Here is a 26,588-nt window from a genome sequence, read left to right as displayed (position 1 = left end):
GCTTCGCTTGCCTAAATGGCAGCAACGGACGAAATGCCGGATGCGTCACTCAAAAATAAAACACAACCTTACGTTTTGTTTGAGAATTAAGCGAAATACAGAAACTGCAATGAAATAATTATGAAATAATTTTATGGATTTAAATTACTTACTGTAAAGAGCGTGATACATAGATCATAGATGGCGTCCGTCGCACCATCTTTGCGATGTTGATTAACTTGGAAAATTGGCGCGGCGTAAATCCGTTTAAAAAAGTTTAAAGCGTGTTAAAAGAGGGTTTTTCTGAGTGCTGTCTCTGAACTATACATACACTGAAGACAGGAATTGATTACTGTCAGAGTGCTATAGCACGGCCGCTCAATGGAGGCGCACTTGGTGCGGCCCGTCGCGTCGCGCCTCAATGGCTGGGGAAGCGCGTATTGGGAGAAGTTACAGTTTCCGCCGTCATTCTCCGCGAGGGCGCCACCACTCCAGGACAAGACGCCGCCGGCACGGACGAGCAGACGACGCGGAAGGAGCGCGCTGGCTGGGTTGGCGCGTGTTATCATTTTGACTACTCAGCATAACAGCGTCCTAAGCGTATGCAGCACCATGCCAGGCAACTGCTGTGCACCATGAAAGCAAGAAAAGATCGGTTACCATGAGTTCCCGTGTGATTCACAACGTCGAGCAGCATGGCTGAAAAACATATCTCGGGAGGGCTAGGATGGAAGAGGAAGCCGGTGGGAGCCGAGTGACAAGTCACTGGTATGCTCACTACACTTCACAGATGACGATTACAGGAAGAACATAAAACTGAAGATCCTGCTTCCTTCAGCTGTCCCCTCCGTGTTCCCGAACTGCCCACATTACAAGTTACTCACGCGGGCTCATGTTGAGCCAAGTCAGTCAGTTCAGTCGTGTCCGACTCTTCGTGACCCTATGGACCATGTCACGCCACGCTTTCCGGTCTCTCACTATCTTCCTAACATCACATAACTTCATCTGCAGTGCCTCGAGGATGCCATGTTGAGCCAAACAACCTTAAAAAAATTAATGTGCGCAGGTCAATAGCTTTATTTTCCCACTTGTTATAGCTACACTTCATTTCCTCCTGGACAACCCCCCGTGTCATCCTGAAGCATGTGTGTTTCAAGATAGCTGCGCCACGATCACTTTTATGACGATGATATCAAAATGGTATGCCTTGCCCAACATCGCAAAGTGAAGCCATGGAGACACCAAGAGGAGCCGCTCTATTTGTCAGATGACGAGCGACTATCTTGGTTAGAGTTGGACTTTGCCATATCGAAGACATTCAGGTCCAAGCAGGCACGTCAAAGCAAAGGCTAACCCAAGCTAACCCAAAGGCTAACCCAAGTACGAAGCAACAATCATGACAATCAGATCCACAGTGGCGCAAATTAAGTACCTTCTTGATCGCATCAAGTATCTTACAACAATGCCTTCTGTGTGCCTTACTAGTGCATTGCATTTAATCGAATCTTATTTTCAGCTTCCGATACGCCCTAAAGCAGGCTCTGAAAGCGGGTCTATAGTATCGCTTTTTAGCAGCCTAAGGCAATTCAAAGGCGGGAACGACAAAGTGGACGCAAGGGCTGCAGTTTTCACCTCGGAGAAAATACTGAAGGTACCACTAGCAAAAAAAAAAAAAAATATCGACTGATGTTATACACATTTTGCCATGCTTTGTGCAGGTTGGCATCTTGCAAGCATCAGTCTGCAAATGCACCTATCAACAATCAGCAGTTATAAAACTTGGAATTCGCGATTATGAAAGTCGTACCTTGCCAACTGCCATATCACGTCTGCTGCGACAGAGTTTTCGAGTCAGCTTGGATTCAATCATGTGTGGTGTGAACCAGCAGCTGAGATTGAGTTAGCACCGATTGCATTCTTGGCTGATCACCTTGCACGTCCATTTGAAGAGAAAGTATGAATACTTTTACAGAATCTCATGAAACATTTTTATTTATTCTATTTTCAGTGCCTGCCCGTGTTTTCATTATTTATATATTACCAAAGTTTAAATACCTTCTACTGCTTACTTTAGAGTGTCAATAATTTTATTTTATTAGTCCCCATCCATTTATTAACTTTGTGCCTTGTGATTCCTGCAAAACCCTCGACTTATCAAAATTCTTGATGACGGATGCCTAAGGTATCTGAAAATCACCATGCACCTTTGTTAGCAAGGTGATGAAGTGCCTGGAGGTCAGAAGAAGCAGCAAGTTGTGCAACATGTTAGTTTCATCTCTTCTTCCCTATTTTGTGCAATTTCCGGAGTTGATTTGCGAGAGAGAAGACCGCAGTCACACTAAGGACCTAACCAAACTAATGCGACCACTGCTGACCAACTGGACAGGCAACATCAATCTAACAGTGGAAAAAATCACGCTTGCACATAAACCTTTTTCGAGGAAAGTTCTTCGCTTGTAAAATAAGCTTGCGTGCCTTCTGTGCATCACGCGACTTCATAATCAAACGAAAAAAAAAATTGCCTGAGCCGGCGGGCGTGTCGATGAACTGGCTGTCTTGTGTTTTTTTTTTTTTTTTTTGCAACAGTTTGTGTTAGCTAGTATGTTTAGGTGGTGGTACCCACTTGAATATTATTTCCAGTGAAAACGGAGGAACTGGCTGAACAATAATGTTGAACGCTACGTCCTCAATTGTAAGTTTCCAGAAAAGTGCGCGCTGAATAAATGGCCCCAAACCTTGTCCCGATTTCAAGATTGTAATATCTAATACGTTATTACAGTGGTTGAAACGCAACTAAATGGGTGCCCACTCAGCGAAGCACACGACTGCCTCGATTCTCGTTGTAAACGGAAGACCACGAATGACTTGGAAAAGCCCAGTGATGATGACATGCCGCTATCACCTTATCAATAGCAAACTTGCACGTAGCATCACATAATGTGTGAAACGCCGCTCATAAATCCTAAATTGAGCAAGCGCCGACCACACGGACGCCGAAACGAAAGCACAGCCACGGCCGCTGCGCGCAGCTCTCCGCCCGAACTCGTCCCGGAGCGGTGGTGCTGCAGCGGTGGCGATGAGAACTAGGCGCAATACAGCTCTTCTGGGCGACGCGACGGGCCGCACCCAAGTGCGCCTCCATTGAGCGGCCGTGGCTATAGTATGGGTACTTGTAGTATGGTGGTTAGTTCACATGTAGCTATAGTATATCCTTAAGGAACTATAGTAGTGCGGTCTTTAAATGCGCTCTTTTTCGTTTCGATTCAACGCACTGAAGATGGCGCGACGGACTCAACTGGCATAAAACCCTGCAATAAACTAAAAGTAGTGCCAACATGTGAAGTTTGCCGCCCGCATCCTCTCCGGTATAGTGCCTAGTATATTCTAGGCACTATACTCTCCGGGTTAGAGTGCCCTATCCGGGTGTTCTCGTTCGTCGTTCGACGCTCTCATTAGCCGAACGCCGTCGCGTGATCGCGCGCGGTTTTTTTTTTTTTTTTTTTTTTTTTTTTTTTTTTAACGCGGTAGCGTTAAGGAGCTCGTGTCGCAGAAAAGCCGGTGTCGTCGGCGGCGTTGGCCGTGAGCGATAAATCCCGGCATGCACTTCATAAACGGCAAACACAGAAGAACCCCTCCTCGCAATGTGCGGCGCTGCCCCGACACGTGGCGCGCCACTCGCCCCTTACGTTTCGCCGTGCACCCTCACGGGTTGTAAAATCAAGCGTCTTTCCATTCTTTAGATCACTATCTTCACTCACCCGCTTTTCCCCTTCGGGCCGCGCGGGTACCGGTGCGAGGATGCCCCAATACCCTTGCGTTTAATAAGTTTTCTCGCTCTCTCCCCTTCCAACATCCAGCGTGCGTCACTCGAACAGTGGTGTTTAGGCGACGCGGCTCCTCTTTCCGCTCACAGCGCGATTGCTAGGTGCAGCGTCTGATTCCGGACGCCTCTGACACCGTGATCACTGCGCCGTAGCACTTCTGCTGGGAAAGCGTCCCCTGCGATGTGTGCCGAGCTGCTTCCGATGAATCATGCTTCTGCGTGGTGCTCCCAAGCGAGATAGAGGACGATCCCATCAAGGCGTCAGCCCCATGATCGCGCCCGCCTTCATGGCGCGTCGCTGCCCGGCTTTCTCCCTCCGAGACACCGAGTTCTTTGGTTCGTTCCGCTTGCTCAGGCGCACGTTTCGTTGCCGCGCCGAACACTGTGTAACTCAAGAGCGAATGAGTGGGTGGTGCGAACGAGGTGCAATAACGCTATCGCGTTCCACTCTTGAAGGCGAAGCTTAAGCGTCCTCCAAATTTTTTTTTTTTTTTTTAATTTTTGGCGTGCAGTTTCTTTTTTCCAGCGGTGCGAGCGGCGCGCGCGCGGCACATATGCACATATCGCCGTGTGTCATGCCGTGTGTTTTCCTGCAGTTCGCACCTCTTTGTCGCTGCTCTTTGAAGTCTTTTGTTTCAAATGCCGGCTTGCTGCGCATTCGGGTGCAGCACAACTGAGCGTGATCGCAAGAGGTTATTTAGAATACCGTCCGGGAATCGAAATGCTGCTCGGAGGAAGGTCTGGCTTCATTGACTGGGCCGGGCGAATTTCAATGCAACACACGGTCCATGGTGTTTTCAAATATTCAAAACTGGTTCTCTTTGCCGTTCAGCGGAGTGATATACACACTGCTTACCACTGATATAGTTAGTAACTGCTGTTTTATTAAGTTGTATCCTATTATATATGTATTGACAATATTTTCTGTGATCTCATCTACAGGTATGCCTCTTCCGAATTTTTTCATGTTGTACAGAGCATGTTTAAATCTCATTTATGCCGCGTCTAGTTTGTTTGCATCTTGAACAAGTCTGTATAAATGTATACTTACAGTATTTTATCGATCCTGCTTTCTGTTTTCCACCATATATGTACACAAAGTAAAGCAATATGGTTTTTGCTGTTAATTGATGTTTCATACATCTTATTTTATTTTTACATATTCTTTTATGCGCTGAGGCAATAAACAACGTTATTAAATAAAACTGCTATCACGCTTCTCAAGTTTACCGGTAGCTCACAAATCAGTCAAAGTTGCAAAGAAACCACGCGGACTGCTGCTAAATTGTTCTACTCCGCCGGCTAGTTGAATTTTTTTTTTTTCAAGAATGTTGCGCACTTTGGCCGGCGGCTGATAGAAGCACGGAAGTGAAGACGAGTTCAATCAACGCAGACGTCACGTACGAATGGTGTCACACACTGACAGTTGAAAACGAAACCGTTTCAGCGCAAGATATTAAAAAAAAAAAAAAAAACTGCTACCACGCTTCTCAAGGTTAACGGTAGCTTGCAATTCAGTGAAACCTGCAAAGAAACCACACAGACTCCAACTTCCGCCGCCTAGTTAATTTTTTTTCAAGCACGTTGCGCACTTTTATCAACGGCTGACAGACTCAAGGTGGTGAAGGCTAGTTAAACCGACGCCGAAATCGTGTACGTATGGTGACACACCATGACAGCTGAAAACGGCACCGTCTCAGCGCAAAATATTAAACAGAATAACTGCTACCACCCTTCCCAAGTTTACCGGTAGCTCACAAGTCAGTCAAAGCTGCAAAGACACCACATAGACTCCAGCTTCTGCAGCTGAAGTGGAAAATACATGGAGGACAACTGCTGCCACACTTCTCAAGTTCACCGGCCGCTCGCAAACCAGTCAACGCTGCAAAGAAACCACTGCTAAATTGTTCTTGTCCGCCGCCTAGTTACAAATGTTTTAAAGCATGCCGCTGAGTTTGGCCAAGGGTGACGAACTGCGGACACGCGGAGATGACGGCGAGTTGAACCAACGCCGAAATCGTGTACGTGGGGTGTAAGACACTCACAGCTGAAACTATTTTGGCGGGAAATCCCTGTCAACATTCGGTAATTATGTTTCAGCAGTGAGTAATATTTTAACCTGAACACATTGTGACAATATGCAAGCTGAAATACTCTGGTGAGACCCGGCGCCAGCGCTTTTACCAGCGCACGGCCACCTCGATCGTGTCGTGACGCTGGGACTAAGTCGACCCGGCCTTCACTTGGTAGCGTGCAGAGACTCCGGGTTCATGAAGGATCGAATCTTCGAAGTTGGTAAAATATATACAAGCAGGTTTAATGGCACTTTGAGAAAACTTATTTACATAAAAAAGAAGGGTACATCAGCAAAATGGCAAGCGTTAAGAGTTCATAGCGAGAAGCGTCTGGATGAGCCATTTACCCAGGGCTCAGAGCCTCTTTTCGTGCTCTGCAATGTCCTTAAAACCCCCTATGTCATGCCCCTCTCTGAAGATGCTGACCAACCAGTTCCAAGGCACGCCCCTCAGATATCGGCATCCAATCGAACACATCACTGCACTGATGGTCTGATGCACTGACTGGTCCGGTATTGTTTCGTTGGGCGTGGTCACTTGTTGCCGGGAAGAGCTTGGGAACGGCGAGGAGGTACATTTCTATTCTTCAGCAAAGATTCGATATGCTGGTTCCGGTAAGTGGATTTCCTTCTTAGAACCCCAAGTGCACGTGCGCGCCGCATACTGCTCCCAGCATTGTCCCTTTCCAGCAATTGCAAATCTTTCCTGCATTCCCGGGAAATCCTCTAATGGCCGTAATCACCTTGCTCCTTTCTTGTCCTGTACGTCAGCGGACGTGTCACTCTGTCGTCTCCTTTGGACAGTAGGCATTCCTCACTGGACGATAGCGCTTCTCGACGGGAAGGGTGAACAATTGAACGAAAGCACTTCCGGCTAATTCCCGCAGAGGGACATTTCTTTGTATTTTTTTTTAGACGTTCCCTTGACAGGGCCAATTTGGCATTTGCAGGGTCTCCACAAAGCAAAACAGGCTTACACTAAAGGATTCATGGAAACAGGCTCATTTAGCGCCCTTGCACCAGCAGTACATATCCTCAGCACATATCCATGCCCACAGGCGAACAATAGAGCGCGCCAGTGCGAACGATGCAAGGTCATAACAATCGGCGCGCGCTAGTCGCCCACAGCGTAGGTGGAGCCATGGACGAAATGCGAGAGGAGGAGCGGCGTCGCCGGAAGAGGAGAGAGGAGCCGTGCCAGAGTTGTGCGAGTGTCGTCTGCTTCTAGGTTGCGTGTTGCCAAGCTACCTTTCTGCTTTTTATTCGGTATCTTTTTTTTTCTGCGCGAGTTTTGACAGAGTACAAGGACGAGGAACTTCGTTACATTTCGACTGCATCAAGGCAGATCTAGAAATAATCATGCGTAGTTATGGCTTAGGACCAGCTTTGTTGTAATTTTTAGCAAGCATTTACGTAGAGATACGCAGAGTGCGATTTGTTTATGAAGTAGGCATATTAGCCGTTTTACTGACCTGAACATCAGCAGAGGATATATCCCAAGTGCAATTTTAAAGATCCTTGTTCCTTGTACACCCTTGTTGGATCCATCAATTTATTTTCCAGTAATTATAGCTCTCCGCGGTTGGGATAGAAACACGCAAGTGCAGATATGTGTGCATGACGCCTTGGAGGGCGAAGCACTATTCAGAAAGTACTGTTAGGAACTGTGTTTTGAAACATGCAAAAAGATGACCTCAGAGAAACAATATTTTTTTTATATATATATTTGAAATTCAAAATCTTTTAATATGTGGGGCATGGAGACAGAAAACTCAACCTTTCAAAAACGTGGTTGCAAAAATTCCACACTCAAACAGCAAAAATAATCTAGCAATACACACAAGACAGCAAACACACATTTGCCGAAGTGGCGTCCGTGTGCTGTGTGATGTCAGCGCACGTTGAAGATCCCCAGGTGGTCGAAATTACTCCGTAGTCCTCCACTACGGCTCCCCTTCCTCTCTTTTCACTTTCACTCCCACCTTCCTCCCTTCCCTTACGGCGCGGTTCAGGTGTCCACAGAGCAAGTGTGACAGATACTGTGCCGTTACCTTCCAGTGAACCAGTTAATAATAATAATAATAATAATAATAATAATAATAATAATAATAATAATAATAATAATAATAATAATAATAATAATAATAATAATAATAATAATAATAATAATAAAATTGGCCTTAATCCATACAGCGCGAATTTTACAAGAGGTGGAGAACTGAAATTATTTATTCACTGGTAATTTTTTCAAAATCGGAAAGGCATGCAATTGCACAAAAAGGAAAAATTCGATAACTATAAATAAAATAATCAAAAGGCTAATACTGATTGGTTTTCAAACATAACCATAGTTAATTAGGCAGGGGGCGCCTTCTCTTTGGTATGGGTTTCAGTGAAGAGCACTCTTTCGTTGGTGAGCCCCTTATGGGAAGCCCGGAACTTTCGGACACGGCTGCCACTATCTTCTGGAGAGTATTTTGAACTAAATCTTTGATTTCCAGCAGTGTTTCGACTCGATGACAATGAAAAATGAGAGAATTACATTTCTGCAACGCTTCTACAATATCACTTTGAAGTGCTGCAGCCACTGAACTTGTAGAAGGCACCGGTATAAACACTGGTTCATCGGGAGGTTCTACAGTGTTCATCTCAGCAGTACTGCTCTGGTTAAGGGCTTCATGGGATAGCGTACTATGGTGCTGAGATATGTATGGCCCGTCCAAGCAGTTTTTAGACAGTGAAAAGATAAACCACCAAAGAAAGAGCGGCAGAGCGTAGTCACTTGTCTTGTGTGTTGCATCCAAGCAAACAGCAGCGGTTCCGTACTTTCTAAGCATATCCCTCATGAACTTAGACTGGAAACAAAGTAGCAATGTCTCCTCGCACTCACTGGCATCACTCTCTTCCGTGTCATCTCTGTTGCTGCTGTTTGCGTTTTTGCTTGGTGCATAGGAGCGATAAAGTACAGAACATTAGGGTTGCTCACTTTGTAGCTTTTTGACCAATTTACGATCGTTTTCTTGATCGATAGTGCTGAAGCGGTCTTTTTTAAGAATGTTTTGAATGTGGCTGTATATGACTCTACTTGTTGGAAAAAATGCCCTGCAGCTGCCAGTTGGCTTTTCCTTCCCAGGAAACAGTACATCGTGAACATAATAATGAAGACACTTTTTCACGTCGGATGCCGATGCAACTCCTTCTCTAACTAAAGCGTCAATCCTCTCGGCAACATTTTTGTCCATAGTCTCACCAAAACATTCAATTGCATCACACCTGTGATTTACATGGGATGCACAGTCGGCAATCGTGACATAAATCCTTCGTTCTGTGGCCACAGTTTCCAATGCTTGAAGCGCTTTGTGCAATTGCCTGACCTTGTTCGACTTCAGCTTCTGTTCGTTTCCATGACCGCAAGGCTGGGGGATGTCCACCTAAACATAAATCGCCATTATTTGAAATGTGCGTGCCTGAATTCATGCCAGTGCTAAAGCTTTGTGCCGCGTACGTAAACGTAGCTTTCCCTAAGCGCTATCAAACCAATTTGTATTTAAACATCTTGAGTAACCGTCGTGATATATATGAAAACTTTCTTGGCCCTGCAAAAGCGTACTTTTTAAACTCACGCAACTGGCATTCTGCGTGAGTGAACATAAGTGGCCTATATGCATTGTATGGGCCATCTTCTGTCGTTCTTTAAACAGGTGGTAAAAAGACTTTATTGTGGGCTCTTCTTTTGATCCGTATCACGATAGCTCCCATTTTCTCAAAGTAAGAGGTAGTCTAATCTGCACCAGCGAATACTGTAAAATGTTGGAGGGTTACAATACATCAGTACGCACCGAGGAATAAAACGCGATGGCCAGGGATTTGGCATACAAGGCTGCACGCACACACACACACACACACACACACACACACACACACACACACACACACACACACACACACACACACACACACACACACACACACACACACACACACACACACACACACACACACACACACACACACACACACACACACACACACACACACACACACACACACACACACACACACACACACACACACACACACACACACACACACACACACACACACACACACACACACACACACACACACACACACACACACACACACACACACACACACACACACACACACACACACACACACACACACACACACACACACACACACACACACACACACACACACACACACACACACACACACACACACACACACACACACACACACACACACACACACACACACACACACACACACACACACACACACACACACACACACACACACACACACACACACACACACACACACACACACACACACACACACACACACACACACACACACACACACACACACACACACACACACACACACACACACACACACACACACACACACACACACACACACACACACACACACACACACACACACACACACACACACACACACACACACACGAAAACGAAGGATTTCGCGCAAGAAGTGGAAAACTTGCACGCAATAAATGTGCTAATGCTGTACAACCTTTTTTTACAATCTCAACTACATGAAGGCCATCGATTTCCTCTTGTTTGCTGTTAGCACTGTTGCTATATCATAAGGTTAAGGTTACAGAGATAAGTACACGCTGCCTACCTGAAAACCTCAACTCTCACAGGAGTTGGAAAAGCAAACGTACGAAAATCATATTTTCCAAAACAGGCCCCAAAGTGCGCGAATGTGAAACATACGCGGTACGTGACTTATTATCACGCTTCAAATAGTCTGTCACAAATTTGTCCGGGAGTTTTAGAGCGCAGCTCTTTTGGCGTCCGTTTCTGGGTTTCGCGTCGTCGTCGGCCTCGTAACCAGCTCCGCCCCCCTTTCATCCCCCCAGCGCTAGCAGCGACCGACTGATACCGCTGGATGCCGCTGACGCCGCTAGAGTCAAGATAACGTGACTGCATAGAACACCGTCGCCGCCATGCAGAAAGAGGAGGGGAGGGTCCCCCCCCGCATCGGCGGCGTTGTCCCTGAAACCAACTCCGTAGCTGGGGTTGACTCACTATCGGCGTCAGCAGCCTCAGTCAGTCGCTGCTATCTCTTCCCTCCTCCCTTTATCGCGTTGTCCGCTTGCTGCGCGCGCTTCTGCCCCCATCGTTTGCCGCTGGGTGTACACGCCGCCCCCTCCCCCCTCTTCCTGCAAGTCTCCGGTTGTCAAAGCGCCCGCTCGAACTTAATTCCTTTCTTCGCTCCTCCTCCAATGCAACCCCTGTGCGGTGGTAATCAGAGAGCCAGATCGGTGGCGGCGGATCTGTATATTGCACCGCCTGAGCCGAAATTGCCGCTGCCGTTCGCCACTGCTGCTGCTGCTGCTGCTGCTGCTGCTGCTGCTGCTTGCTGCTGCTGCTTGCTGCTGCTGCTGCCGCTGCCGCTGCCGCTGCCGCTGCCGCTGCTGCTGCTGCTGCTGCTGCTGCTGCTGCTGCTGCTTGCTGCTGCTTGCTGCTGCTTGCTGCTGCTGCTGCTGCTGCTGCTGCTGCTGCTGCTGCTGCTGCTGCTGCTGCTGCTGCTGCTGCTGCTGCTGCTAAACGAGCTGCCAGAGCAGAGGCCCAGCGCCGTCGCCGCTAGAATCCAGAGCAGTAAGCGAGGCTGAAGCAGAAGCTCATCGCCGCCGTCGAGAAGACCCTGCCGTTCGCACCGCCGAAGCGGAGGCTCATCGCCACCGTCGAGAGCAACCAGGTGTAAGCGAGGCTGAAGCAGAAGCTCATCGCCGCCGCCGAGAAGGGAGTCGTTGTTAAAGGAATACGTGTGAAAAAAAAAAATCTGTGATAGCGCATACATGTGTCGCTCGATTTCTTTGCCTCAATCTATCGAAAAGGTGAAACAGCTTATTTGCTGCGCTCAAATTTCGCATTAGGAAGTAACGTAATCGTCGGTAATTTTTTTGTTTCTTGATCAATGTCCGGAAGCAAGCTTTAATGAAACTCCCAGAAAAGAGTCGCATTTCACTGAATTGCTCCGCACCCGCGACAAAGCTGCGAAGAGCGCCTAAAACTTGGCGCTCTGCCAACATTGTCTGGAGCGTCACTCACGGAGATCGAGGTCTCTTGATGAAACACGCGAAGAAGGTTTTTGGTGAGCAGCATCTTAACCGGCTGCCAAGGTCAGGGCTGCAGACTGCAACAGCGAGAGTGCGAAACTGAAGGGCCCGCTAGGAAAATTAAAAAAAAAGAGAAAGTAAATTATCGCTGACAATAATGGGATGAGGATTCATTACGTAAATAAATGGCACTAAAATATCTGCCTCGAACGTTAGCGTTACGCGGCTACAACCTCCCCCGCTCCTCTCCCCTCCTGCTAGGACTTTTCGCTGCCTCTTAGGCGGGAATTCGAAACGACGGGAGTTCTTTACACATTTCGGCGGTCGTATTATCCAACCCTTCGTTAAAATACTATCGTGTTAGCCGTATGAAAATGCACTGTGTTTTTTTCTCTTGCCATTGTGTCGCTCCATACTATTCATAGATTCTTCACCGACATTTTCGGCATTAAGAGCGTATATGAAACTTGTCTCCGAAGTTTGACTTGGCCGTTCCGCATCAAGCGATCTTGACCGGCGTGCTCGTCAGGCTGATACATACGCACGGTGTTTAGCTCGCCGTTCTTCCCACTCTTCGTCTGTTTCTTCGGCACGGCGCCATCGCTTGGCCGCAGCAGATCGTTCCAGCCTCGCCTTGTACACATCATCCGAGCGCAGCTGCAGCCCCCTGTTTTATCCCGCTCTAGCGAGCGCTTTCTCTCGGCAGCGGCCCTGCCGGCCTGTGAAGCCTCACCTCCGCCATCGATGGCGCTACCTGGGTGCCCGTCTCTCGGTCTGTCGTGACGTCACGCGGTCACGTGGCGCGCAGCTGTACGAAGAGGTGCCACACCATCAATGGCACAAAGTGCAATCAGTATTGCTTTCGCAATAAAAAAGAGCATCGTACTGTGCCGAAAAACGTATTAGGCGGGATAGTATCAACGAGATTTCACGCTATCTTCTTTTACCACTTACCTTAAAGTCTGGGTATAGTTCAATCCACTGGGGCATCTTTTTCTCTTGGTTCCTTGGAGGTTGATTCTCTTTTTCTGGTAGACGTGCGTCCAATTTGTCGTTGCCGGACCCTGTGAATTAGGTTTCATAACGTTTCACGTCTTAGCATTGGCAGCAAGATAGAGTTTAAGAGGCGCGGCTAGGCGACAGAAAGACATACGATATACGGAGGCAGATGCACAAATTATAATCGTAGCGAGGCAGCGGTATAAACAAGCGGCCGGTCCTGTATATGCAGATAAGCTCAATGCCGTATCATGTGATTTCAAGAAAGAAAAAGGGTATCATTTTGCTCATGGAGGGTTTAGGCGGGATGGGTATCTAACATTTTTTTTTTTTCGTAACGATGACAAGCTGCATTTTGACGAAGAAAGTCCAAGGAATTAACTACGCGAATATGAATTATTCCTTCACTAACCATATAATTGTATGCACTAGGAGCACCATACATCTACTCCGACTTCAGTGCATGAAAGTGCAATAAAACAACACTGGAACATGCGCATTAAAACATTTTCACCTACCGAGTCAGTTTTCCCGTAGTACATTTCGCCGAACATGCAGACTTTCTGCATTTCCTTCACTACACGAAACGGTATATTGCCTGCATAGATCCTGTGGCTATTGTTGTATCACGGAGAAGAGCGTTTTGGCTGAAAAAAAAAAATGTATAAGGCATATGTATCCCTTGCAGCCAATGCTTAAAGTCTGGATCCATCGGAGGGGAGTCTGTAGCGGTTCGAGCACTGGTGGAACTGGAAATAAAGAGGGAAAGCGGCTGGCTGGCTGTTTTGCAAATCGTTTTATACAAAGGGAAGAAATCATTATGTTTCTCCATCCCTGGTTTTAGAAAACGTGTTAGTGGTTCTTATTAATACTCACTGTGAAACTGTCGAAACGATAGAGAAGAAACCTTCTCATTACACCAGTGACAGAACAAAAAATGGTTTCCTGCTTTGTTTTCATACAGTCCTTATACTTTCAAGCTCTGGGGGTCTCAGACCCCTTTTAAATATTACTGGGGGAAAGGAGGGGTCACGTCAGGTGAGGTCAGTTGACGTAGCACGTGACAGCAGCGAGGGATCGCCACCCCCCCCCCCCGGTGATTGGTGATTGATTGATTGATGGATGGATTGATTGATTGATGGATGCATGGATGGATGGATGGATGGATGGATGGATGGGCGGACGGACGGGCGGGCGGGCGGGCGGATGGATGGATGGATGGGTGGATGGATGGATGGATGGATGGATATGTGGGTGGGTGGATGGATGGATATGTGGGTGGGTGGACGGATGGATGTAATATAGGAGCGCTCCTTTGAATCAGGGTGATAGCAGTCTATCATGCTCATTTTCCCCCCATACTTTATTATTTTAGGTTGGTTAACCATACCATCATTCTATTTATTGAATTTTTTCTACGTTGCTAATATTGTTACTTTTCTGCTTTTAAGCCATCAATCTTCCAATCGTTTTTTGCTAGCTTCCGCTGCATTCATTCACCCGATCACTGGTATCTTTAAACCCCAGAGCTTCAGGAAGAGTGAATGCACCTACATCGACTCCCGGATAGATACCACTGCATTCGAGTATAATATTGATACGTGGCAAGGTAAGGCCAAGAGATTTATCCAAGATGACTCCGCACACAGCACACAGAAACAGCAGCGTTAACCGGGCACCAACCGACACTGCTCGCACGTCGTCTTCACCAAAACTCACGAGATTCTTCTTCTTCCGTCCTTATGCAGATATCAGTGCATGCACCGCCTAATGTAGCACTACCCCACCGGCTGAAAAGCACCGTCCCGGTGCGTACTAGCGTCCAAACCAGGGTCCGTGTAGTACGGCTTGAGGCGTGCAACATGGACCGTCTCGGTGCGTGGTGTAGAAGTATGCGTTGCGGGGTGCAAGGGCGCAATTTCGTATGTCACTGGAGTGGCTTGTCGTAAAATTCGGTAGGGTCCTGTATAACGGGGCAAAAGTTTTTCCGAGAGGCCAACGCGACGAGCTGGGGTCCAAAGTAGCACGAGATAGCCGCAAGAATACTGGGTGTAGCGATGACAGGAATCATAGCGACGTTTCTGGGAGTGCTGGGAGGCTGCGAGTCGGTTACGAGCAACAACGCGGGCAGCATCAGCTCGGGCTATGGCGTCACGAGCATATGAACTGGCAGTGCGGCAGAAGCGAGCAGGCTGTCAAAAGGAAGCAGAGGTTCACGGCCGTATAGAAGATAGAAGGGGCAGTAGCCGGCAGTGTCGTGACGCGACGAATTGTATGCAAATGTCACAAATGGCAGCGTTATGTCCCAGTCATCAGAAACGTACATGGACAGCATGTCAGTTAATGTCCGGTTAAGGCGTTCAGTAAGCCCGTTGGCCTGTGGATGGTAGGCAGTCGTGAAAGAATGACGAACGTTGCACAATCGTAGGATCTCGTCGACTATACGCGCAAGAAAGCAATGGCCACGGTCGGTGAGTAGTTGGCGGCGAGCTCCGTGGACGAGTATAACGTCGTTGAGGAGGAAAGCAGCGACATCACTTGCACAGTTGGTTGGTATTGCTCGTGTGACCGCGTAGCGTGTGGTGTAATCAGTGGCCACCGCAATCCATTTGTTCCCCGATGCGGACAGTGGAAAAGGCCCTAGAAGATCCAGACCCACTCGAGAAAATGGGTCTGTGGGGATGTCGATCGGCTGCAGGAGTCCAGCTGGTAAAACTGCGTGATGGCTTTTTCCGGCGTTGACAGCGGTCACGAGCAGCCACGTAGCGGCGGCTTGCACGGTATAGGCCTGGCCAAAAGAACCGACGGCGCACACTAGTGGAATGTGCGAGAGACGCCTAGATGACCCGCTGTGCGAACGTCGTGAAGCTGTTCAAGGACGGCTGTGCGTAGGTGCTGAGGGACTACTAGTAGAAGGTCGGGGCCATCAGGTCGCATATTGTGCCGGTATAAGGTGCCGTCGTGGAGCACAAACGAAGGGAAGGGTCATGGCGATCGGCGCTGAGGCGATTGATAATTTCGCGAAGCTGAGGATCCTGGCGTTGCTCCCGTCGAACGTTGGAAAAGTCAGAAATAGAGAGCACGCAAGCGTCATTGTCACATTCAAGTTGGCTTGGCGGGTCGACTAGATGACGGGACAGGCAATCGGCGTCTCGGTGCAACTGGCCAGACTTATAATAAACTACTGAAAAATTGTACTCCTGAAGGCGCAAGGCCCAACGTCCAAGGTGGCCGGTAGGGTCTTTGAGTCTGGAAAGCCAACACAATGCGTCGTGGTCAGTGACTACTGTGAATGGCCGCCCATACAAGTAGAGGCGGAACTTCGTAATTGCCCAAACTAGGGCTAAGCGCTCACGTTCAGTGATGGAATAATTCTGTTCGGTAGCAGAGAGGAGTCGGCCGGCATAGGCGATGACGCGAGGGGAACCGAGCTGATTTTGTGCGAGAACGGCACCAATTCCATGACCACTTGCGTCGGTGCGTACTTCTGTTGGCGCTGACGGATTGAAGTGAGCCAACACTGGCGGACTGGTGAGGTTGGCAATAAGAGCGACGAAGGCGGCCAATTGTTCGTGACCCCAGGAAAAGGAGACCCATTTTTTCAGAGGCAGCGTGAGTGGACAGGCGATTTCCGCGAAGTTTGGTACAAATCGCCGCAAATATGAGCAAAGTCCGAGGAAGCTACGCACGTCGCTGGTAGATTTCGGTATAGGAAAATCACAGCGCGAATTTTGTCGGGGTTCGGCTGGATGCCATGGGTGTTCACCAAGTGTCCTAGGACCTTGAGTTCCCGGCGACCGAAGCTACACTTCTTGGAGTTCAACTGAAGGCCAGCTCGTCGGAAGATCCCAGGAATAGCCGGAACATGATGGAGGTGGCCCTCAAAGGTTGATGAAAATACGATGACGTCATCGAGGTAGCACAGACATGTGGTCCATTTGAACACGCGTAGTAAAGAGTCCATCATGCGCTCGAAGGTCGCAGGGGCATTACATAAGCCGAAAGGCATCACCTTGAATTGGTAGAGGCCATCTGGGGTGACAAAAACCGTCTTTTCACGATCTCTTGTCAACAAGATCTCCAATATCCAGAACGGAGATCGATGGAGGAGAAGTAGTTGGCACCATGCAGGCAGTCGAGGGCATCATCAATCCTTGGAAGAAGGTACAAGTCTTTCTTGGTTATCTTGTTTAGGTGTCCATAATCTACGCAAAACCTCCAGCTGTTGTCTTTCTTTTTAGCGAGTACTACCGGAGACAACAAGGTTGATAACTGGGCAAGTTGGTAAGGGTTCATATTTAACCAGACTCGTCCTTTGGCTGGTTAAATATGAACACTACCGGATACGCCCAGGGGCTGCTCGACGGCTCAATAATGTTGCTGGCCAACATTTTATCCACTTCTTCCTGAATGACCCGGAGTTTGGAAAGAGCAACTCTGTAAGGCCTTCTGTGAATAGGGCGGGCATCTCCAGTATCGATGCGATGTGTGACGAAGGACGTTTGGCCCAGGGATCCGTGACCGAAATCAAAAATGTCGCTGTATGACCGCAAAAGGCCGGCAAGTGCGCTTGCATATTCGGGACGCAGGTCAGAGGCATCCGTGGCTGAGATGCGGTCCTCCGGACTATGTGACGGGACAGGTTGTGCAGGTACCTCGGCGTGACGGTCTGACAGCACTGCAGAAATAGTAAAGCTGGATAAAGGTGACATGTCGGCAAGGAAAATGCCCTCCGGGAGAACTTGCGAAGATATGCTGAAGTTGAGTACAGGAATGTAGGTGAGGTTATTCTCGACGTGTACAATGTTATGAGGTAGGACGATGTTGCGCTGTAGAGAGAGTCGCCGTCAGAAGGGAGGGTAAAGGTGACATGGGCACGTATACTGCCGCCTCGGGAGGTAGGAGAGTCAATGTACTGGAGCGGAGGCGAGGCTGGGAATGGTCAGCACTAGGGTCGTGAACACAATGGCGCAAGGCTAGACGCAGAAGTCCGGAGGCACAGTCACTGAGAGCGGAATGGGTTGTTAAAAAGTCTAGGCCTAAAATCACGTCTTGAGGACAAGTGGTAAGGACGGCGAAGGGCACATGGGGACGTGATGGCCGGCAATGCTGACGCGCGCAGTGCACATTCCGATGATGGTAGCAGTGTTTCCATCAGCAACACGAACTGTAGAGGTGCTAGCGGGCGTAAAAACTATTTTGAAGCGCTGGCGGAATGACAAACTCAGGACTGAAATATGGGCTCCAGTGTCAATAAGAGCAGAAACGGAGACTCCGTCCACAAGAATGTCAATGAGGTTACGTCTGTGTGTGGGGGTCGGTTCCGAGTTGACAGCTCGGGTCGGTAATGCAGCGTCACTCCCGGGCGCTGCACTCGCTGGTTTCCCGAGTAGGTGCCGGCGTATGATGGGGAGGAGCTGCGACGAGGCACCGGTGAACGGGGTCGACGAGCCAGTGGGGATGGAAATCGGCTGGCGCGACGGGCAGTGGGGACGGTTTCGTTGCGAGGCTGATCTGTTTGACGAAGATAATGTCCAGGTCTATCATAGGCGGGGCGGGGCTCCTCTGGTTGGGCAGGGAAGCGTCGAGGTCCATTGTAGTATCGATAGTCGGCGTTGTAATAAGAGCGAGGGGCGGCCTGTCGTCTGAGGTGCGCCACTCTGCAGGATTGCGGCTAAGGTAGCGACGTGGCGAAGCCTGGCTCGCGGTATCAGCAGCCACTACAGGAACAGAGTGTGTCAGTGACGGTGGCGGCACGGGGCTGGAGGAGATGCCGACGTTGGAGAGTTCTTGGCGAACAATGGTCTGTATCATGGCTATGGCTTCGGGCGGCGGAGACGTGAGTGGTGCAGGAGCCAAGGCCTCGAGTTCTCTCCGGATGATCCCAGTGATGTTCGCTGGATGAGAAGGCTGTTCCAAATGCGGCAGGTCAGCGCAGGATGATGTAGCCGCCGTGTCTGGAAGGTGGTCAAAGCGATGTACGAGACGGCGTTGTTTAGCCTGCTCGAATTTTCGACAGACTTCAAGTACCGAGTCAACGGCAGCGCAATCCGTACAGAAGAGGATAGGTTGAATGCATCATCCGCTATACACTTGAGGATATGCCCTATCTTGTCACTTTCTGGCATGGAGCTGTTCACCTTGCGGCACAACGAAAGGACGTCTTGAATATAGGCAAGGTAGGACTCCGTGGGGGATTGGGTGCGAGTGGAAAGTTACCCTTGAGGATATGCCCTATCTTGTCACTTTCTGGCATGGAGCTGTTCACCTTGCCGCACAACGAAAGGACGTCTTGACTATAGGCAAGATGGGACTCCGTGGGGGATTGGGTGCGAGTGGAAATTTACCCTTGAGGATATGCCCTATCTTGTCACTTTCTGGCATGGAGCTGTTCACCTTGCGGCACAACGAAAGGACGTCTTGAATATAGGCAAGGTAGGACTCCGTGGGGGATTGGGTGCGAGTGGAAAGTTACCCTTGAGGATATGCCGTATCTTGTCACTTTCTGGCATGGAGCTGTTCACCTTGCGGCACAACGAAAGGACGTCTTGACTATAGGCAAGGTAGGACTCCGTGGGGGATTGGGTGCGAGTGGAAAGTTACCCTTGAGGATATGCCCTATCTTGTCACTTTCTGGCATGGAGTAGTTCACCTTGCGGCACAACGAAAGGACGTCTTGAATATAGGCAAGGTAGGACTCCGTGGGGGATAGGGTGCGAGTGGAAAGTTACCCTTGAGGATATGCCCTATCTTGTCACTTTATGGCATGGAGCTGTTCACCTTGCGGCACAACGAAAGGACGTCTTGAATATAGGCAAGGTAGGACTCCGTGGGGGATTGGGTGCGAGTGGAAAGATACCCTTGAGGATATGCCCTATCTTGTCACTTTCTGGCATGGAGCTGTTCACCTTGCGGCACAACGAAAGGACGTCTTGAATATAGGCAAGGTAGGACTCCGTGGGGGATTGGGTGCGAGTGGAAAGTTACCCTTGAGGATATGCCCTATCTTGTCACTTTCTGGCATGGAGCTGTTCACCTTGCGGCACAACGAAAGGACGTCTTGAATATAGGCAAGGTTTGACTCCGTGGGGGATTGGGTGCGAGTGGAAAGTTACCCTTGAGGATATGCCCTATCTTGTCACTTGCTGGCATGGAGCTGTTCACCTTGCGGCACAACGAAAGGACGTCTTGAATATATGCAAGGTAGGACTCCGTGGGGGATTGGGTGCGAGTGGAAAGTTACCCTTGAGGATATGCCCTATCTTGTCACTTTCTGGCATGGAGCTGTTCACCTTGCGGCACAGCGAAAGGACGTCTTGACTATAGGCAAGGCAGGACTCCGCGGGGGATTGGGTGCGAGTGGAAAGTTACCCTTGAGGATATGCCCTATCTTGTCACTTTCTGGCATGGAGCTGTTCACCTTGTGGCACAACGAAAGGACGTCTTGAATATAGGCAAGGTAGGACTCCGTGGGGGATTGGGTGCGAGTGGAAATTTACCCTTGAGGATATGCCCTATCTTGTCACTTTCTGGCATGGAGCTGTTCACCTTGCAGCGCAACGAAAGGACGTCTTGAATATAGGCAAGGTAGGACTCCGTGGGGGATTGGGTGCGAGTGGAAAGTTACCCTTGAGGATATGCCCTATCTTGTCACTTTCTGGCATGGAGCTGTTCACCTTGCGGCACAACGAAAGGACGTCTTGAATATAGGCAAGGTAGGACTCCGTGGGGGATTGGGTGCGAGTGAAAAGTTACCATTGAGGATATGCCCTATCTTGTCACTTTCTGGCATGGAGCACCTTGCGGCACAACGAAAGGACGTCTTGAATATAGGCAAGGTAGGATTCCGTGGGGGAGTGGGTGCGAGTGGAAAGTTACCCTAGAGGATATGCCCTATCTTGTCACTTTCTGGCATGGAGCTGTTCACCTTGCGGCACAACGAAAGGACGTCTTGACTATAGGCAAGGTAGGACTCCGTGGGGGATTGGGTGCGAGTGGAAAGTTACCCTTGAGGATATGCCCTATCTTGTCACTTTCTGGCATGGAGCGGTTCACCTTGCGGCACAACGAAAGGACGTCTTGAATATAGGCAAGGTAGGACTCCGTGGGGGATTGGGTGCGAGTGGAAAGTTACCCTTGAGGATATGCCCTATCTTGTCACTTTCTGGCATGGAGCTGTTCACCTTGCGGCACAACGAAAGGACGTCTTGAATATAGGCAAGGTAGGACTCCGTGGGGGATTGGGTGGGAGTGGAAAGTTACCCTTGAGGATATGCCCTATCTTGTCACTTTCTGCCATGGAGCTGTTCACCTTGCGGCACAACGAAAGGACGTCTTGACTATAGGCAAGGTAGGACTCCGTGGGGGATTGGGTGCGAGTGGAAAGTTACCCTTGAGGATATGCCCTATCTTGTCACTTTCTGGCATGGAGCTGTTCACCTTGCGGCACAACGAAAGGATGTCTTGTCTACAGGCAAGGTAGGACTCCGTGGGGGATTGGGTGCGAGTGGAAAGTTACCCTTGAGGATATGCCCTATTTTGTCACTTGCTGGCATGGAGCTGTTCACCTTGCGGCACAACGAAAGGACGTCTTGAATATAGGCAAGGTAGGACTCCGTGGGGGATTGGGTGCGAGTGGAAAGTTACCCTTGAGGATATGCCCTATCTTGTCACTTTCTGGCATGGAGCGGTTCACCTTGCGGCACAACGAAAGGACGTCTTGACTATAGGCAAGGTAGGACTCCGCGGGGGATTGGGTGCGAGTGGAAAGTTACCCTTGAGGATATGCCCTATCTTGTCACTTTCTGGCATGGAGCACCTTGCGGCACATTGAAAGGACGTCTTGAATATAGGCAAGGTAGGACTCCGTGGGGGAGTGGGTGCGAGTGGAAAGTTACCCTTGAGGATATGCCCTATCTTGTCACTTGCTGGCATGGAGCTGTTCACCTTGCGGCACAACGAAAGGACGTCTTGACTATAGGCAAGGTAGGACTCCGCGGGGGATTGGGTGCGAGTGGAAAGTTACCCTTGAGGATATGCCCTATCTTGTCACTTTCTGGCATGGAGCTTTTCACCTTGCAGCACAACGAAAGGACGTCTTGAATATAGGCAAGGTAGGACTCAGTGGGGGATTGGGTGCGAGTGGAAAGTTATCCTTGAGGATATGCCCTATCTTGTCACTTGCAGGCATGGAGCTGTTCACCTTGCGGCACAACGAAAGGACGTCTTGAATATAGGCAAGGTAGGACTCCGTGGGGGATTGGGTGTGAGTGGAAAGTTGCCCTTGAGGATATGCCCTATCTTGTCACTTTCTGGCATGGAGCTGTTCACCTTGCGGCACAACGAAAGGACGTCTTGACTATAGGCAAGGTAGGACTCCGTGGGGGATTGGGTGCGAGTGGAAAGTTACCCTTGAGGATATGCCCTATCTTGTCACTTTCTGGCATGGAGCTGTTCACCTTGCGGCACAACGAAAGGATGTCTTGAATATAGGCAAGGTAGGACTCCGTTGGGGATTGGGTGCGAGTGGAAAGTTACCCTTGAGGATATGCCCTATCTTGTCACTTTCTGGCATGGAGCTGTTCACCTTGCAGCACAACGAAAGGACGTCTTGAATATAGGCAAGGTAGGACTCCGTGGGGGATTGGGTGGGAGTGGAAAGTTACCCTTGAGGATATGCCCTATCTTGTCACTTTCTGCCATGGAGCTGTTCACCTTGCGGCACAACGAAAGGACGTCTTGACTATAGGCAAGGTAGGACTCCGTGGGGGATTGGGTGCGAGTGGAAAGTTACCCTTGAGGATATGCCCTATCTTGTCACTTTCTGGCATGGAGCTGTTCACCTTGCGGCACAACGAAAGGATGTCTTGTCTACAGGCAAGGTAGGACTCCGTGGGGGATTGGGTGCGAGTGGAAAGTTACCCTTGAGGATATGCCCTATTTTGTCACTTGCTGGCATGGAGCTGTTCACCTTGCGGCACAACGAAAGGACGTCTTGAATATAGGCAAGGTAGGACTCCGTGGGGGATTGGGTGCGAGTGGAAAGTTACCCTTGAGGATATGCCGTATCTTGTCACTTTCTGGCATGGAGCTGTTCACCTTGCGGCACAACGAAAGGACGTCTTGACTATAGGCAAGGTAGGACTCCGTGGGGGATTGGGTGCGAGTGGAAAGTTACCCTTGAGGATATGCCCTATCTTGTCACTTTCTGGCATGGAGTAGTTCACCTTGCGGCACAACGAAAGGACGTCTTGAATATAGGCAAGGTAGGACTCCGTGGGGGATTGGGTGCGAGTGGAAAGTTACCCTTGAGGATATGCCCTATCTTGTCACTTTATGGCATGGAGCTGTTCACCTTGCGGTACAACGAAAGGACGTCTTGAATATAGGCAAGGTAGGACTCCGTGGGGGATTGGGTGCGAGTGGAAAGATACCCTTGAGGATATGCCCTATCTTGTCACTTTCTGGCATGGAGCTGTTCACCTTGCGGCACAACGAAAGGACGTCTTGAATATAGGCAAGGTAGGACTCCGTGGGGGATTGGGTGCGAGTGGAAAGTTACCCTTGAGGATATGCCCTATCTTGTCACTTTCTGGCATGGAGCTGTTCACCTTGCGGCACAACGAAAGGACGTCTTGAATATAGGCAAGGTTTGACTCCGTGGGGGATTGGGTGCGAGTGGAAAGTTACCCTTGAGGATATGCCCTATCTTGTCACTTGCTGGCATGGAGCTGTTCACCTTGCGGCACAACGAAAGGACGTCTTGAATATATGCAAGGTAGGACTCCGTGGGGGATTGGGTGCGAGTGGAAAGTTACCCTTGAGGATATGCCCTATCTTGTCACTTTCTGGCATGGAGCTGTTCACCTTGCGGCACAGCGAAAGGACGTCTTGACTATAGGCAAGGCAGGACTCCGCGGGGGATTGGGTGCGAGTGGAAAGTTACCCTTGAGGATATGCCCTATCTTGTCACTTTCTGGCATGGAGCTGTTCACCTTGTGGCACAACGAAAGGACGTCTTGAATATAGGCAAGGTAGGACTCCGTGGGGGATTGGGTGCGAGTGGAAATTTACCCTTGAGGATATGCCCTATCTTGTCACTTTCTGGCATGGAGCGGTTCACCTTGCAGCGCAACGAAAGGACGTCTTGAATATAGGCAAGGTAGGACTCCGTGGGGGATTGGGTGCGAGTGGAAAGTTACCCTTGAGGATATGCCCTATCTTGTCACTTTCTGGCATGGAGCTGTTCACCTTGCGGCACAACGAAAGGACGTCTTGAATATAGGCAAGGTAGGACTCCGTGGGGGATTGGGTGCGAGTGAAAAGTTACCATTGAGGATATGCCCTATCTTGTCACTTTCTGGCATGGAGCACCTTGCGGCACAACGAAAGGACGTCTTGAATATAGGCAAGGTAGGACTCCGTGGGGGAGTGGGTGCGAGTGGAAAGTTACCCTAGAGGATATGCCCTATCTTGTCACTTTCTGGCATGGAGCTGTTCACCTTGCGGCACAACGAAAGGACGTCTTGACTATAGGCAAGGTAGGACTCCGTGGGGGATTGGGTGCGAGTGGAAAGTTACCCTTGAGGATATGCCCTATCTTGTCACTTTCTGGCATGGAGCGGTTCACCTTGCGGCACAACGAAAGGACGTCTTGAATATAGGCAAGGTAGGACTCCGTGGGGGATTGGGTGCGAGTGGAAAGTTACCCTTGAGGATATGCCCTATCTTGTCACTTTCTGGCATGGAGCTGTTCACCTTGCGGCACAACGAAAGGACGTCTTGAATATAGGCAAGGTAGGACTCCGTGGGGGATTGGGTGGGAGTGGAAAGTTACCCTTGAGGATATGCCCTATCTTGTCACTTTCTGCCATGGAGCTGTTCACCTTGCGGCACAACGAAAGGACGTCTTGACTATAGGCAAGGTAGGACTCCGTGGGGGATTGGGTGCGAGTGGAAAGTTACCCTTGAGGATATGCCCTATCTTGTCACTTTCTGGCATGGAGCTGTTCACCTTGCGGCACAACGAAAGGATGTCTTGTCTACAGGCAAGGTAGGACTCCGTGGGGGATTGGGTGCGAGTGGAAAGTTACCCTTGAGGATATGCCCTATTTTGTCACTTGCTGGCATGGAGCTGTTCACCTTGCGGCACAACGAAAGGACGTCTTGAATATAGGCAAGGTAGGACTCCGTGGGGGATTGGGTGCGAGTGGAAAGTTACCCTTGAGGATATGCCCTATCTTGTCACTTTCTGGCATGGAGCGGTTCACCTTGCGGCACAACGAAAGGACGTCTTGACTATAGGCAAGGTAGGACTCCGCGGGGGATTGGGTGCGAGTGGAAAGTTACCCTTGAGGATATGCCCTATCTTGTCACTTTCTGGCATGGAGCACCTTGCGGCACATTGAAAGGACGTCTTGAATATAGGCAAGGTAGGACTCCGTGGGGGAGTGGGTGCGAGTGGAAAGTTACCCTTGAGGATATGCCCTATCTTGTCACTTGCTGGCATGGAGCTGTTCACCTTGCGGCACAACGAAAGGACGTCTTGACTATAGGCAAGGTAGGACTCCGCGGGGGATTGGGTGCGAGTGGAAAGTTACCCTTGAGGATATGCCCTATCTTGTCACTTTCTGGCATGGAGCACCTTGCGGCACATTGAAAGGACGTCTTGAATATAGGCAAGGTAGGACTCCGCGGGGGATTGGGTGCGAGTGGAAAGTTACCCTTGAGGATATGCCCTATCTTGTCACTTTCTGGCATGGAGCTTTTCACCTTGCAGCACAACGAAAGGACGTCTTGAATATAGGCAAGGTAGGACTCAGTGGGGGATTGGGTGCGAGTGGAAAGTTATCCTTGAGGATATGCCCTATCTTGTCACTTGCAGGCATGGAGCTGTTCACCTTGCGGCACAACGAAAGGACGTCTTGAATATAGGCAAGGTAGGACTCCGTGGGGGATTGGGTGTGAGTGGAAAGTTGCCCTTGAGGATATGCCCTATCTTGTCACTTTCTGGCATGGAGCTGTTCACCTTGCGGCACAACGAAAGGACGTCTTGACTATAGGCAAGGTAGGACTCCGTGGGGGATTGGGTGCGAGTGGAAAGTTACCCTTGAGGATATGCCCTATCTTGTCACTTTCTGGCATGGAGCTGTTCACCTTGCGGCACAACGAAAGGATGTCTTGAATATAGGCAAGGTAGGACTCCGTTGGGGATTGGGTGCGAGTGGAAAGTTACCCTTGAGGATATGCCCTATCTTGTCACTTTCTGGCATGGAGCTGTTCACCTTGCAGCACAACAAAAGGACGTCTTGACTATAGGCAAGGTAGGACTCCGTGGGGGATTGGGTGCGAGTGGAAAGTTACCCTTGAGGATATGCCCTATCTTGTCACTTTGTGGCATGGAGCTGTTCACCTTGCGGCACAACGAAAGGACGTCTTGAATATAGGCAAGGTAGGACTCCGTGGGGGATTGGGTGCGAGTGGAAAGTTACCCTTGAGGATATGCCCTATCTTGTAACTTTCTGGCATGGAGCACCTTGCGGCACAACGAAAGCATGTCTTGAATATAGGCAAGGTAGGACTCCGTGGGG

At 49.6% G+C, this 26,588-nt stretch overlaps 1 pseudogene; it reads right to left on the bottom strand.

The window, feature by feature from the left end:
* Positions 1-8,848: 8,848 nt before the first annotated feature.
* On the bottom strand, positions 8,849-13,082 carry LOC146170999 (uncharacterized; annotated as a pseudogene).
* Positions 13,083-26,588: the final 13,506 nt, after the last annotated feature.

Source organism: Amblyomma maculatum, unplaced genomic scaffold (genome assembly GCF_055883805.1).
Source record: "Amblyomma maculatum isolate TAMU_Amacu unplaced genomic scaffold, ASM5588380v1 scaffold_24, whole genome shotgun sequence".
NCBI lineage: Eukaryota > Metazoa > Arthropoda > Arachnida > Ixodida > Ixodidae > Amblyomma > Amblyomma maculatum.
This window is presented reverse-complemented; position numbering and strand designations above follow the sequence as displayed.